The following is an 8861-nucleotide window of genomic DNA, read 5'->3' on the forward strand; positions in this document are numbered from 1 at the left end:
TCTTCTCTGTAACAGTATCTTTTGTATGTTACTTTAAAGGTTGAGAGATCCATGAATACCTTGAGAATAGCAAGGAAAGCAAATAAATAAGTTAATTCATCCTCACAAAAAATTATCTCTCTCCCCCCCCCCCAAAAAAAAAAAAAATCCTACACAAATTTTCAAACAATAAAAAGGAACTTTGAAGGTGGAAGGTTGAAAACAATCACAAATGGAAGTCATTTGTGTTTCATACATTTTTTGGAAGTTTAAGCTTACAGCTATTTATGTGATGAAAAGAAATCAAATTTACTATGCTTATCTCCCTATCTTCTCACAAGTGTTCTTCAGGAAGACATTCCTAGTGAAATCATTCACAGTTAAGTGGGGATGAAAGGATGATATAAATAGGGCATAGGGAGCATGCATTTGCTCTGCAAGATTCTGCTTATTCTAATCTGTTTTTACTTACTTAGCATCCACCTGGCCTATTGTCTTTAGATATTTTCATATTTTTAACTGCATTTAATGTCATCCTGAAAAAAAAAAAAAAAAAAAAAAGCAATCTAGCAATCTCAGGTATTTGGCTCAGGATCATGGCAATCTCAGGTATAGACTCAGGATTGTGAAATAAAGGGAACAATATATCACTATACAAATCAACATTGACTTAAAATACTCTTACCTTGTATAAATACACCAAAGCAGAGAAGTTTAAGCTCTTCATCAGCCCTGGACAGATATCTTTGTCTGCAACAGGTGCAACATTATAAAATTTTCTTTAACATTCTTGGTAAGAAAGCCTTCAATAATGCAGACCTCTCCACCTCTCAAGATGAAGTTAAATAAATAAAAAAAACATTTAATGGTAGCTCTTAATGCATATTGACATAGTAGGTAATGGCTAATTCAACATTTAGAAGCTAATGAAAATCAGTGTAAGGGTGATGTATGATCTGCAGAATACACCTTTGACTTTCTATTCTACAACATTTTGTATCATGAAAGCTTGAGAAGATTTTATCTGCCAATCAATTAGGAAAAAAGAAAAAAAAAAGAAAAAGAAATTGTTTTGACTCACTTTTTTTTTTTTTTCTTTATGCTTTCAATAGATTTTGAGTTATCAAAGCATTTAATTAAAGCTCTAGCTTCAAGCATGGTGCCGAGCAGATATTTCAAAGAAACCAGCTTGCCATTGTGTTTTGTTAAAATGGAAACGGATTAGCAGGAAGCATGATGTGATATAACATGATATTTAAGTTAATGTATATAGTAAGAGATATCTGCAGCTTCTCTGTAGTGGTGTCCAATAGTCTTTGCACCAGATGCGCAGCCTGGCAAAAATGCCAATAAATGGGGAGACAGCTAACACTTTTTTATTTATTTATTTTTTTTTTTTTTTTGCTTCAGTCAAGGTCTTCCTCCCACTAGTCAGTTCTTTCATCTGAGTGATTGCTGCTGATATAACCACCAGCTTGAGCAAACTGTCAGCAATTTTGGCTTCTCTATTCTACAGTCAAAGGTGTAATTTCAGGCCATCAATTAAAAATAAATACATAAATAAATAAATTAAAAGATACAGAAAAAATAAGCAATCAAACAAACAAACAAGAATACCTTTGTACCTAAAACTTAGAGGGCCTCCATAAGTTTTCATTTTTTGTAAGCTGCAATAGCTTAGCCTTGAAGTCAGTGAGAATTGCCCCAGCTATCTTCTGGATTTTATCTGACCCTCAGGAACAGAGCACTGAGTTTGGGAACTAGAAAAATTAATGTGACCTTAATAATCTCTGCTTCCTTTATGTTGTTATTTTGTAAACTGTGGACAAGAGTCTGGGACAAATAGTCTAAGGGAGTGAAAAATTGTGGGACTATACTTTACTCTAGTAAGGTTTGCTGAGCTTACATGGTTTCTAGAGTAAACCACCATAGTCCTACTGCCTTATTTTCAGAAGATGAACATCAGAAGTGTGACTATTATCACTTTTATATTTTCACTTATGGTATTTTACAGCTTCTGTTCTTATATTCTGAGAGATTTTAATAAATAATTTTAGCTTGAATAGGAAATGTTTTGATGTACTTAATCAAATCATTTTAGGTGTTATATTTGAACTGTGAGAGCAAAGAGGTCTATGTAAAAACTACTCAATAAAGCTAATCAAAATATGAAGGAAAATAAGGCTTCACTATTGTGTGACACCTTAAGCATGGAAATTTTTAGTGTATGTTATATGTTTTATGTTTTTTTTATGTCATGCTTTTAGTCAGTCTTGAGCTGTTACTGTAAGAATAAAAAAAAGTCTTTACATGTAGACTATACATAATTATTTGCCAATGCAGAATTACTGTAATGTATTTTCATTTAGATTATTATTTGTTTTGTCAGATTTTCCCCTTCTGACATTTTTCCATAGCTTATTGAGCATATCTTCTCTTTTAAACAACTACCATAAAGTAGATCCAAAGTGAAAAGATGCTTCAGCTCTGAAACAGAACAGTCAAGAAGGCCTGGCTTTTGTTAGTGTTCCAATTTCTGTTAGTTATTGCCCTATCTGATGAAGATATAAAGTACTACTAGTATTAACACACAACTGAGTTTCCTGTCTAATAAAGTCTGTCTCAGAGTCTTGTTTCTCCATCAATGCCTGTGGTATGTAAATACTTTCCACTAAGATTCAGTAGGTGAGTTTTTAAGAGTCATGATTCTCATAATGAATCTAATCTGAAACTTAAAAAATTGAGATAATATATCTTCATTTAGGTTTTTGCTAACATCAAATCAGGAAATTCATAATGATTGTTCCCACCACAGCAGTAGCTTCTTCTCAAACTCGTATTTAGTAATCTATCAGACATGGTATTAACTTCCCATGCTTGAGTAATGTAAAAGCTGGATATAAAAATAATTTCTGTAATTCCAGCTCAATATTTTCAACCATAATATTGAATTAATTTAGATTTCTACCATTTATTTTCAAGTAACTTTCAAAATATTAAATAAGAATATGTTCAAGAACATAATCCAAACTCATGCTAGAACCAACACTTGCACATTTTCAGAGCTTCAGATCTGGGAGCCAATATTGTATCAAACTATAAAATCTGTAGCACTGTAAAATCTGAGAATTTCAGCCTGGTTGAAATAATATATTAAATCAGATTATTTTCCCATATAACCCTTTATTCCCAAGCATAAAGAGATTAAGGCATATGGCTGACTTTTCAACAGTGATAATGTTTTGTTAATTTGTTGATTATTGGTTATCAACGATATGAAGGAAGATTTTGGTTCTCAATATTTAAGAATATCATCCAGCTCAGAAAGAAAATCATAGCTTTTACAGTGCTTAAGGCTGAAGAATGATCTGTCTTGGCAAATCCATGGAAAGGATTTTCTTTTGCACTCATCCCTCTACAGGCTATGTAGTGAGGTATGGTTTGTCTTTTGGGAGTTCCAGGCTGTTGAGTGAGCTGTTGTCAACCAGCATAAGTTTCAGGGAACCTTTGTGAATAACTAGATATTTAGTTTGCTTGGATGTTGGGCTGAGTGCAGTTCAATTGAAAACTAAGAAATGAGGCCATAATTTGCATTCAGCTCAGACTACATCAGTCATAATTTGGAAAGAAATTGTATATTTGTCTAGAGTCTATAATCAGTGATTTTACCACTTCTCTGTTGAAAGTGTAGTAAGACAGCAAATGTGTCATCATCTTCAGGTGAAATTGCATTCTCTATTAAAGTATTTAAAATTTAATAAAAGTAAGAAATTAAAGTTGTTCAGAATTTAGACAGGAAAGTTTTGTAAAGAAGCCAAAGACTACATATTAGGACACGATCAAAGTGAAACATCATATCATTTGTATTATTTTGATTCTAACAGTCACTAGTCAACACATTATCACAGGTGTAGAAGAGGAGAAAGGAAAGAAAGGAAGGAAGGAAGGAAGGAAGGAAGGAAGGAAGGAAGGAAGGAAGGAAGGAAGGAAGGAAGGAAGGAAGGAAGGGAGGGAGGGAGGAAGGGAGGGAGGGAGGAAGGAAGGAAGGAAGGAAGGAAGGAAGGAAGGAAGGAAGGAAGGAAGGAAGGAAGGAAGGAAGGAAGGAAGGAAGGAAGGAAGGAAGGAAGGAAGGAAGGAAGGAAGGAAGGAAGGAGGAAAGAAGGAAAGAAAAAGAAAGAAAGAAAGAAAGAAAAGAAAGAAAGAAAGAAAGAAAGAAAGAAAGAAAGAAAGAAAGAAAGAAAGAAAGAAAGAAAGAAAGAAAGAAAGAAAGAAAGAAAGAAAGAAAGAAAGAAAGAAAGAAAGAAAGAAGGAAAGAGAAAGAAAGAAAAAGAAAGAAAAGAAAGAAAGAAAGGGAAAGAAGGAAAGAAAGGGAAAGAAGGAAAGAAACATTAAGATGTTTATTCTTTTCTTATGTTTTTGATTTTGAGACACCTTTTTACTTCTCAACAATTTTTTGGATGACAGCCAACACAATGCCCTTTTTTTTTTTTTTATGGAATAGATACTAACTCACCTCACCAACTCATTCTCTCCTCAAAATATCTATTCAAATATTACAACATACCAAGTTTTATATCCTTTTATGACAGTTGTACAAGATAAAAATTATGTCTTCTGGTAGAAGATGTGTCATATTATTGTTGAGAGGACTTCCAAGGGATTCCTCTAATTATATTACATGGGTGGAGAGGGAGAGTGGGTGCTGTTAAAACAGAGCATATGATTCTGAATGTGGGTGTCTGCTTGAAACACACTGTGCTGGTGAGTCATTTTTTCAAGCTGTAAAGATTTAGGGCTACTTTATTTTAAAATGTTAGAGATTGCTAAATCCACTATTTCAATGAATGTGAGAACACTGTAGCTCCATGTCCCAGGGTTCAGCTAGTAGCAAGGCTGAGCATGAATTCTCAGAAACACCCCACACAACCATCCACAGTGATCAAAGCCATGCACCCACTTAAATGCACCCAGCACCCACAAACATGAGCAGTATGGGCAGCCCAATCCTTCTCTTCTGTTGATTAGGGTGTCCAAAGTCTCGTATATGGAATACATATGTGTATATACATGAAATATGGATCATTTCAGTAGCAACTTTAGAGACTCCATCCAGTAGACAATCAATAGTGTCCCTCAAAAGAACCCCCTTTTCCTCCTGTTGCTGGTACTCAGCCATACAAACCCTGGAGTTTTGCGGTTCCTCTCTGACTGATGGTATTCAGACCTTGTATCCTACTTGTCACCAGTCCATCTTGAAGTTCACTAGTTTTCACACATACCCACTCAGAACAGAGAGCACACCCCCACAGAAGATCACTGAAGCCAGTATTTGTTAAGATAAGACATGATACAGTGTTCAGGTGTGGTGTTCAGTCATTTATTTTCAAATTTCTGGTCCTTTCAATCCCCTCTGCGATCCTTCCTATTCCTTGTTTCTTCTTAAATCACCTCAGTTCCTTTCTTTCCACATATTTGGTCCTTCCCCAACATGTTCAAAAATTCCACATATTAAGTTTTACACGATCACAAAACGTACCTCACCTAGAATTCCACAATGAGCCCTCTAATCCCATTCAGTCTGCAGGGTGCACTGGGACAGAGAGTCTTTGTGAGTGGGCTTCCCACGAAGGAGAATAATTTCACCCTTTTCTATGTAAAGTCTCAGGATGTGGCTCAGGGTGCCCTCTCCACACTAAGTCACCGTTGTTTTTTTTTTTTTCAGCTGTCATTGTTCCTCTTCATATTCCTGATTTTTTTTTTCTTTCAGTTATGATAATGAGCTTTTAATCATATAATCTAACATGCATTTTACAAGCATTTGTTTTTCACTGGTATTGTAGTGAATTGAATTTACAAAGTAATAATTACTTTTCGTGGTCAACAACAGAATATAAAGGCACATTTTGTCACAGACATTTTGGTGGCTTGCCTTTTAGGGGTGTGTGTTCTGTTCCAATCATATGTGATTACAGCCTTTATATCCAACAACACATTGTTCTGGTCTAATCTATTCTTTTCTTTTCATTTTCTATGTTCCACTTATCAATAGAGCTTTAGTAGGGTTTATTTCATCTTACTTTCATACAGACATTCTGCAATACCTTTATGCTATAAAGAAAAAAAAATCTTTGGATTTGACATAAGAGGTAGTGAGTATGATGGTGACTTTTATGCACTTTGGATTTGGATTTTCTCCCTAATATTTATTTTAACCTTTGATAAAACCTAATGATCCACGGAGAATCCTTCCTTTTGTGTTTGAATAATGAAAGTTTTGCCAACATATTAATCATCTGCCACAACATGATCTTTTAGACTAATTTGACTGACAGTGTTGAATGTCATAAAAATGACATTGAGCATAAAAATGATTGAGCCCAAGAACATTATTTGAAAGTCTGTTAGAATGTCAGATTAAAAAGTGAAGAACAGACTTAGTATTCCCCTGACAGTCTGTTACTCAGGAGATATGCTTCAACATTTGAGGCTAGTTCTAACTTTGTATATGCTTTATATGAAGCTTTAATGCCCTAACGATTTTCTGCTGTGTCACTACATGATGACATTTGTCATGATGGCATTTGTGATGACCATTAGAATAATTAATTATATCATGTTGGGACAGTCGTTTTAAATATCTTTGTTAGAGATTCATATCCATTGATAGAAGCAGGGAGAGATTTATTTTATAATGACCATAGTTCAGAAGGCTAACATTAGAAACTGAACACACATTTAAGTTTTTGCATTCTTAGTTCATACAGATTATGTTTTTGTTTGCTTGTTTGCTTGTTTGCTTGTTTGTTTTTAAGTATTGCACTAATTTTGAATCTTGAGTTGTAGGAAAACAAACAAAAACAAAAACAAAAACAAAGAAAAACAAAACAAAACAAAAACAAACAAAACAAAACAAACAAACAAAAAAAACAATTTAGGTTTTGTCTTATTTAGATATACCAAAATATTTATTTGAATTATTTTTCTCAAAAGACTCTCCCTCTAGTCCATGGTAAAATGGACATTTATAATGGAGTAAATGGACCTCACAAAAGGCTTACTGACCACAGTGTTTTTTTTTGTTTATTTGTTTGTTGGTTGGTTTTGTTTTGTTTGTTTGTTTTTTAACAGCTGCCAGTACTTCAAAACACAAACCAAGCAGCAGTGAATTAACTTCCCACAGAAAAATATCAATCTTTCACCTAATACAGTAAAGCTTTGTAAAATGTTATGAAACTAGTGTGACTAAAATATAGCGGAAAGGATTTGATATTACTTTGTGAAAGAATAAAGAATAATATTTAATCACTAGATGGTGAGATCATTTCTAATTTCTTTCCTATTTAGTTTTCCTTTTTTTCATATGAAAATGACACTTCCTTTTGAATGAGATATTTTATTAATAATGTCTAGAAAATAAACCTTTTGTAGGTAAAACAGTAGGACCATCAGTCTGTATAATTCATTAACATGGTCTCATTAGCTGTCTCTTTGCTCCCTGATGGAATTTGTATTTCAGCCCCCAATACACAGTTATTAAGCATGTACTTTCCAACACATCATTCTGATATGGACTACAATATTAACATTTTCATTACACAGTAATGTATAGATGTATAGAAATGGTGCATCACTATCACTGTATGCTTTTAAAAAAGATTTTATGAAGGATTTGTGTCTTGGGAAGTTATTTTTCTCACTGTATAGCAATCAGCCTATGTATGACTGTATATCATACATGTGTTTCACTTAAAATATATATAGATTTAGTATACTTTATGTGAAAACATGAATTATAAACCAAGCAGCACCTTGTAAATTTTTGAAACAATACATGTAAATGTTGCAGAAACCAAATACCTTATGGATAGCGTGTTGGAACCTCACTACATGAATTCTTTTCTGTCCCTAAAAATAAATAAATAAATAAATAAATAAAAATAAAAATAGGAAGAGGAGACAGTGAACCTGCTTGTTTGTAATTGTGTCACCCCCCCTTATTTTTTTTTTTATTTTTTTTTCCTGTCAATAAGCAAGCCAAATGGATAAAATCTAACAAACACTGCTAAACTAAGAATTATCTTATTTGAAGAGATTCTATATCAATGTCATGGCTGCAATAAATACCATCAACAGAGACAGAGGAGAAGCTAGAAAGCTATAAACTGTTGGTCTAAAACATGAACTGATGCATCTCAGTAAATATTTTTTGAAGAAGAGAGTGGACAATTAATAATTATCCAAATTATCCATGCATCAGGTGAGGTTTAGGCTGGATATTTAGAAAATGTTCTTCACTGAGTGGGTGGTTAGGCGTTAAAACAAACTCCTCAGGGAAGCAATCACTGCATTAAACCTGTTGAAGTTCAAGAAGCATTTGGACAACTCTCAGAAATGTGGGCTGATTTTGAGGTATTTCTGTGTGGAGCCAGGGGTTGGACTCAATGATCCTTGTGGGTCCCTTCCAACTCAAGATATTTTATGATTCTGTGATTCTAAATACGGAAAGAGTATGAATGTACCCAAAACAAAAGAGAAATAAACACTTTTTGTGATGTCATGAGAAATAAATTGATTACTAAAGCAGAGAAATGTGTAAATAAGAGAAATAGTAAAGCAACGGTCAATGGAAAGGGCCTGGAAAGGTACAGATAATTTTGAAAAGCAGGTGCATATTGAACAGAAAAGGAATGAAATGAAGAAATTAAACTATACGTATCAGTATCAAAGAACAAGTTAATAGCTCAGAAAGAAATAACTTGGGAGGTAGTCTTATTAAGCATATAAACTTTGAGTCTGCATCAACAACATACAACAACATACAGATGGATTTAAAATGAACCAAAATGCTTTTTTTTCTGAGTTTAAAATACTCTTCACACTTG

The sequence above is a fragment of the Anas platyrhynchos genome, chromosome 1 (genome assembly GCF_047663525.1).
Source record: "Anas platyrhynchos isolate ZD024472 breed Pekin duck chromosome 1, IASCAAS_PekinDuck_T2T, whole genome shotgun sequence".
In the NCBI taxonomy this organism is placed as follows: Eukaryota; Metazoa; Chordata; class Aves; order Anseriformes; family Anatidae; genus Anas; species Anas platyrhynchos.